The sequence below is a fragment of the Phascolarctos cinereus genome, unplaced genomic scaffold (genome assembly GCF_003287225.1).
Source record: "Phascolarctos cinereus isolate Bilbo 61053 unplaced genomic scaffold, phaCin_HiC Scaffold_5;HRSCAF=322, whole genome shotgun sequence".
In the NCBI taxonomy this organism is placed as follows: Eukaryota; Metazoa; Chordata; class Mammalia; order Diprotodontia; family Phascolarctidae; genus Phascolarctos; species Phascolarctos cinereus.
This window is the reverse complement of record NW_027555958.1, coordinates 394,408,580-394,416,825: the sequence shown is the minus strand read 5'-3', so window position 1 is coordinate 394,416,825 and position 8,246 is coordinate 394,408,580.

Below are 8,246 nucleotides of genomic sequence, written 5' to 3'. Positions count from 1 at the left end.
TGACAAAACAGGAAAATGATAAATGTTGGAGAAGATGTGGGGAAAATGGAAAACCAATGCATTATTAGTGGAGTTGTAAACTGATCCAAACATTTTGGAGAGCAATTTGGAACTATGACCAAAGGGTTATAAAAATGTGCATTCCCTTTAACCTCATAATAGCACTTCTAGGGCTGTATCCCAAAGAGGTCATACAAATGGGAAAAGGACTTAAATGTAAAAAAAAATTTAATCATTATTTATTTATTTATTTATTTAGTTTTTTGGTTAGGCAATGGGGTTAAGTGACTTGCCCAGGGTCACACAGCTGGTAAGTGTTATGTGTCTGAGGCTGGATTTGAACTCACGTCCTCCTGAATCCAGGGCTGGTGCTCTATACACTGCACCACTTAGCTGCCCTTGTACAAAAATATTTACAGCAGCTCTTTTTGTGGTGACCAAGAATTGGAAATTGAAGGGATGCCCATCAGTTGGGGACTAGCTCAACAAGTTGTGATGTAATAATGTAATGCAATACTATTGTGCTATAAGAAATGATGAGCAAGAAGACTTCAGAAAAACCTGGAAAGACTTGTATGGATTGATGCTGAGTGAAATCCGCAGAACCAAGAGAACATTGTACACAGTAATGGCCGTGTTGTACAATGGCTAACTTTGATAGATAATATCTAATACATCTCCAAAAGTCTCATAATGAAAATGCTATCCATATCCAGAAAAAGATCTATGGAGTTTGAATGCAGATTGAATCATACTATTTACTCTTTTTTTCTGTTTTGTTTCTTTCTTTTGGTTACTCTTACTGGTTATAATTCTTCTTTACAACATGCCTAATATGAAAATATGTTTAATAGGAATGTATATGTAGAGCCTATATCCAATTGGACACCAGAAGGAGGAGGAGAAAATTTAAAACTCAAAAACTTATGGAAATGATTGTTCAAAACTAAAAATAAATAAATTAGTTAAAAATTAAAAAAAACCTTCTTTTTTATTTATCTCTTTTTCTTTTCTAAAGGGAGTATGTTTAGTTCAAGTTTGGGGATGTGGGAGGTAAGTCATTTCCAAAAATAACTGTGATGCAAAAGCAATGGGCATAATTAAATATTATTTTTAAAGTGTGGTGAGTAATACAGGAAAGATGTACTAGGGATATATTTACACCAAATATATCTCAGTATACTCTAATATCTAGAGAAAATCAACATTCATATGCAAAATTAAATCATTTCTCAATAGATAGATGATCATAACATATGAACAAATACTTCTGAAGATAAAGAAATGCAAAATATCTATCAGGAAATTTTGTCAAGTTTAACAGTTCATACCTTTTTACCCTCTTAAAAATGTCAAATCACTAGGCTTATACCATGGGAGGGTTAATGAGAGCAAGAAAAGGCACTTACGTACAAAAGTATTCACAATAAGTCTACTGCAGACAAAAATGTGTAAGAAAAGAATTTATCTTGTGATTGGGAGATGGAGGAACAAACTGGTTTGTGAGTATAATGAAATGTTATTACATTTTGAGATACGATGTATATAAAAATGCTGAGAAAAGTGAGAAACTTTATCAAGTGATGTGCAAAGAATAAAGGCAAGAAAAAGAACAACGAACACAGTAACATAAAGACAAGACTAGAAAGCAGTGATAATGTAGATGATCCCAAGATATAAATATCCAGCCCAAGAATTTCTTCTGAATTCTAGTACTCTATCACCTATTACCCATAGGTCGTTTTGACTAGGGATACCAAAAAATATGGCAGGGAAAGCTTGTGGTAATAGGATTTTATTTCAGTAAGGTTAAACTAAAAGTAATTGAGGAGACAAAGAACTGTGCTTAGAGAGGAAGACGGAAATAAACCTAATCTAGAAAATAAAAAGAGTATTAGAGACAAAAAGAAAAAAAATATAAACTCAACTCTTATAACTTTAAATATGAATGGAATAAACAGTACAACAAAATGAAAAGGTGACAGATTGGATAAGGGGAAAAAAACTTTTTTTTTTCACTTACAAGTAATAACAACTAAAAAATAAAGGCATACACAGAATAGAAATGAGGGGCAGGAAAATAACTTCCCATGCATTAAATGAATCCAAAAGAGCTGGATTTGCCATCATGCTATCAGACAAAGGATAGACAAATATTTAAAACTTTAGAAAGATAAAGAAGCAAACTACATTATACAGAAAGAAACCATACTTGAAAAACCAATATCATTATTGAACTTTACATGTTCCAAACGTCTTAGTATCCAAATTCATAAAGGACATATTAACTAAAAAGGAAATATTCATAGATAGTTATACAACAGTTGCAGATGATTTCAATAATCCTCCATCCATTTTGGATAAGAATAACTTATACAAAGTTTTGCATATACACAAGATATGCAAAAGAGAAAATGAAGGATTGAATAAATAGCTAGAGAAACTAGATGTAACTCTTATGATATCTTCTAAATACAAAAGAATATACATATTTCTCAGAATCTTAAGGAAAATATGTATTTTAAAAATTGACCATGTATTAAAGCACAGATAAATTACCAACAAACATAAAGAAGGTAGAAATATTAAACACATTCCTTATATATTGCAAAATAATCAGTTCAAGGAATACATGCACATATAAAATGATGCAGACCCAAGTAGAATTTTAATGATGAAATCCTAAATAATGAGTTGGTCAAAGAACAAATCATAGAAATGATAATTATATGAAAATGCTAATGATGAAACAATATATAAAAATTTAGGAGTTGTAACTAAGGCAGTCCTTAGGGCATAAAAGTTCTCAAAAAACAAAAACATTAAAAAAAAGTAGAAAAAGATAACTAATGAGAAGCATATTCACTTAAAATTAGAAATCTGACAAATTAAAATAAGCAAGAAATAAAAGATAAAAAAGTTATAAGTAAACTAAAAGCTAGTTCATTAAAATAAACCTATTAAAGTAAATAATCCTTTATTCATTTTGATTAAAAAGAATGCCAAAAATCAATTAAAAAAAAGGGCAAATAAACAAGCTAATGAACCTTTCTTCTTCTTAAAATTTCCAGTAGAAATTTGAGACTGAGACCTGGGAAAGATCTTTATTTTAAAAAGCCAAAATCACACATTGTATCCTGGGTCATTTCCAGTCACCTTGACTTTTGTCTTGCCACCAAACTCTGATGACTCTCAAGGAGAGGGTGAAGCTGATAAGTGCTCAGCTCTGCCTTACTTATATATAATTCATGTACATGTGAAGACATCACCCTGATGATGTCATTGGTCTTCTTTCAGAACAAAGGACACAGCAACAACAACATGCAAACTCAAAACAAAACAAAAACAAATCTCAGTCCTTATGGATACAGAGGATAAATCAATCAAATTTTTAAAGAACAATTTGTACCAATACTACAAATTCATTCTCAAAAAAAAAATCAAAAAAGAAACACTCCACAAACATCCTTTTATGAGACAGGTGTAGTCCCGATACCTAAACCTGGGCAGGGTAAAATATAGGACTATAAACAAAATCATTAATGAATTTTCATTAAAATTTTTAAATAAAATCCTGTCAAACAGACTATAGCAATTCATAGAGGATTTTTTTAGTTACAGATTAGTTGTATGCCTACTACAGATGCTAAGATGGTTCAACATTAGGAAAATCATAAATTATATTAGAAGCCAAACCAATATAACTCAAAAGATGTTAAAAAGTCCTTGAAGTGTTATAACACTCATTTATGCTAAAAAACTTTCAAAATATAGCCTTGTGGAGACCTTTTTTAATATCATAAATAATATCTATTTAAAACAAAAATCATATATCATATGTCATGGAGGAACATTAGGAGATTTTCCAATAAATATGGAATTAAAGAGAGGTTGCTCAAACTTCCCACTCTTAATTGAAACATGTATGGAAATGCTACCAATAGCAGTAAAATAGGAGAAAGAAGTTAAAGGTATGAATGATGAATAAATAATACACAAAATTATCATTCTCTGCCAATTACATAATAGAGATTGGTTCTTAACAAAATAAGCAATAGAAGCAGCTACTAAAGATAAAATGCATAATTTTGATTATGTGAAATGGAAAACATTGTGCACAAACAAAATTAATACATCTAGGTTTAAGATGGTAAACAGTTGAAAGTGGGTAATGTTTGTATTTTATTTCTTTAAAATGCTTTGCTATCCAAGGTATTTAGTCAATTTTACATATATATGTGTGTATACAAACACATCACACATATACACACCGTTATACAAATATGGACATAGATCATATATATATATGTGTATATTTATGGATACACATATACATAGATACATGTCTATTTGAATTGCAAACTATTAATTATCATATGAGAAAATGCTCCAAATAACTAAGAGAAATACAAATCAAAAGAACCGTGAGGTTTCACCTTACATCTTATAAGTTGCTGAAGATGACAAAAGATAGCAAAATCCAAACAATGTTAGAGGGGTTGTGAGAAAGGTAGACATTCTAGTGTTTTGTTGGTGCAGCTGTGACCCAGTTCAGTCATTTTAGAAAAGAATTAGGAATCATGCAAATAAAATAACTTACATGTTTGTACTCTTTAAACAAAAGAATACATTCCGAGGCTCATACCCCAAGGAAGTCAGTGAAAAGAAAATAAAACACACCAAAACCTTTATAGCAGAATTGTGTGTGTGTGTGTGTGTGTGTGTGTGTGTGTGTGTGTGATAGCAAACAACTGGAAATGAAGTAGATTCTGATCAATTTTAAAATGGTTAAAGTAATTTGAGTTCATGAATATAATGTAATATTACTGTGCTGTACAAAATTATAAATGTAATGAATACAGAAAGGTATGGGAAAAGTTGCATGGATTGATGTAGGGTGAAACAACTCAAATCAAGGAAATGATGTACACCATGACTACAAAAAAGTAGAAAAACCAGACTCACATACATACATATTTATATATATATATATATATATATATATATATATATACACATACATACATATATATGCATACCTACATAAATGTATGTGAATTTATAAAAGTATAATGAGTAAACATTGCTCAAAAAATTAATAGAAATTACAGCAGCAGACACTGCAATTGTTTGCAAATGCAGGATTTTTAAAATCCATATATTTTCAGACATTCAATGTATTCTTAATTTGTGTTAATTTCTCCTCTATTTCTATTCTTTTAATAGCATTTGTTGTAAGGGAAGGGTATTCATGAGGGGGAGGAGATTTGATTGATTCAGTATTCTTACCTGGTAAAGTTATTGAAGTGTGACCATTTATCCCTTACTTGTGGGCTTGACCCAATGACACCCACCCTTACCCGTATGTTGTGAGACATTATTTATTATAGTATAGAAAGTTAAATATTTTTCTACTTGTAGTCTATATCTGATTTTTATTTTTGGGTAAAAACTCCCAGTGTGGGAACTCTCTCAATTGGTACATATTGACAAGTCATTAATTATTTGTATTCTTAGTGAGTCGTATGAAGCACCAATAGGCTGAATACTTGCCCAAGGTCTCACAGCTAGTTTACGTGAGAGGCAGGGCTTGAATTTGCATTACACTAATTGACTGAACTTCAACACACTGCCTTCCTAGTAATGATATGCTGGCTTATTTATAATATTGAATCAGGCCGTATAGTTTTTCTTGTTTGTTTTTAGAATTAAATGAAAGTCAAAACAATGCTTTTAGTCCATATGAAAGTCCGTACCCTTCAATTAACTATGGTTTTCTAAAAGTTCTCAGTTCACAGGTTGAGAACAGTTGATATGGCTATTAGTTCTAGGAAACTGACTGGTTAAATAAGATCTTATATGTTATCTTCTTCATGCAGGATGACTCCTATGTCATACTTCTACAATTATACCTGTAGTTGACATGGATGTGACCCCTGGTTCTGAAACAATAGTTCATTCAAAAGTAAGCTCTGAAGAGCCACACCATGATGAAAAGGCTTTCGGGCAAAGCCTCATCAAAAGATTTTATGTCTGTTTACTGGGGTCCAGCCTAGCTAAGTTAAGAGAAGTTTATTTTCAAATAATTAAATGTTAAGTCATAGAGTTTATGACTAGAGCACAACATGAAAATCATCTACAGACTAAAGCAAGGTAGCAGTAGATGGAGTAACCATGATGAGGTAATCAGTAAACTTTATACAGTATCAAAGTACGCAGTTCCTTAAATATCTTATTAAAAATTGACTGATAGAATCATTGAATGTCAGAGAGGGAAGGAGATCTTAGTGAGCATTTAATTAAATTTGCCCATTGTACAGGTAAAGAAAATGAGGCCTTAGAGGTTAAGGTATTTTCCCAACATAATTCTTAATCTGTTAGAGTTCTGTACTTCAACTTATTTTGGCTTTCTATAGAAAAAAAATTAATTTAAATTTAAAGATTTCTTTAGAGAAGCTCTGAAGAGGGTAGAATAGATCAATAAATCCATAGAACTAGGAGGTATCTTAAGTCATCTAGTCCAAACCCTTATCTTAGAGATCTGCTTGTATTGAATTAAAATTATTTTATGCACTTTATTACACAGAAGAGGCAAACATTTAATCTACAAAAATATATGAAGTAAATAATTTAAATTTTCCCTAATGCATATGGCCAAATTAACAATAAAATGCTCATCTTCTGGTAATAGTACTTTTTTATTCCTCTTAAATATATTGAGAGAATTCTATACCAAAAAAAATCAACCTCTGAAGAACTAAAATAGTAGGAGCTGAAAAGGCTTGTGTATTATGGCTTTCACTGTGTTGAAAGAAGTCAAGGGCCCACCTAAAAGTAAAGAAAAGAAATCTGATATAGACACCATAAATATCATATATTCATATATGTCTTACTCCCAAGCATTTAACTTTCAATGCCTTTTCCTTAATAAATCAGACTAACTTGAGCTTTTATCTTCGAAATATACTCTATGATGAATAAACAGAGATAAGTCCTTATTTTTCAGGAACGCAATATTGCTCTTCACCTTCTAAATTCTTTAAAACTGTCTCCCAGGCCATCTTTTTTCCTTAGTTTTTTTTTTTTCCTCCTTATGCCACCTTGGCAGCCAAGGGAGATATTCCCTTGCTTCAGCTTATCTTATCTATAAAGGATTTAATTGTTAAAGTGGTACCTAAATATTAAAGAATGAATATAGCATGGAATAAGGACACACCAAGTAGACTCCTATTTCTCCTAGTATTGTATTTTGTGAGTAAAGCTATTAGTATTTTTTTTTAATTCTTCCCATTATTTTATTGGAACTATGTGGTAGGTAGCTCCTAAAGTGTAAATTTCCTGATTGAGTTGAATAGCCAGTTTAGAAGTCTGTTTATATCTCCTAATATTCATTTTCAATTATAGGGTTTTTTTTTCATTCATTTATTTGAAAGATTCCTTTGATCGACATATTTTAACTGAAAAGAGGATGTTATGTTGCCATTTAACTTAAGACACAGATTGACATAGAAATTATTGAAGCAGCTGTTAGCAATCCTCATCATGCTATTCAATTCAAATCAACAAATATATACTAACCAAAAATAAACTTGATAGATTTTATTTTTACACTATTTTCACATCACATTCCTCTCCCCACAATCCTTTATTAAAAAAGAAAAAGAAAAAGGATAAAAAAATAGTTCATTCACAGTTAACAACAAATTAACCCCATCCAATAGCAAATATACAATATTCAAAATTGCAAGAAACTTCAGTGGCTTTGTTGTTTCTATCAGAAAAAAACCAAACCTTTCTGTTTGACCATTTAAAGACCTTCCCAAGGTGATCACAGCTTATTTTTCTAAGTTGATTTCTTATTATTCTCCGTTGTTCACTTTACTGTTCTAACCAAACTGGCTTACTTGATGTTTCCCAATTGTTTCTTTGTACAGGTTATTATTCCCAAGGGCTAGAATTCTACCTCTCCTTACCTCTGGTTCTTGGATCCTCTAACTCCCTGAAGTTCAGTTCAAGTGCCACCTTCTAGCAAAATAGAGTGATACACACTGGCCATAATCAGTCACACAAACTCATTCAGACACAGCCTAATTAGTATATTTTTGGGAAATGGTACATAATATGAAGGCATTATTTTGACATCAAATCTTCTGATATAAAGACAGCTTGATGTTGCAGATAGGATGCTGTGTTGGGGTCTAGATTGCTGCTCAAATACCTCCTGTTAGATGTGTGACTCTAGGCAA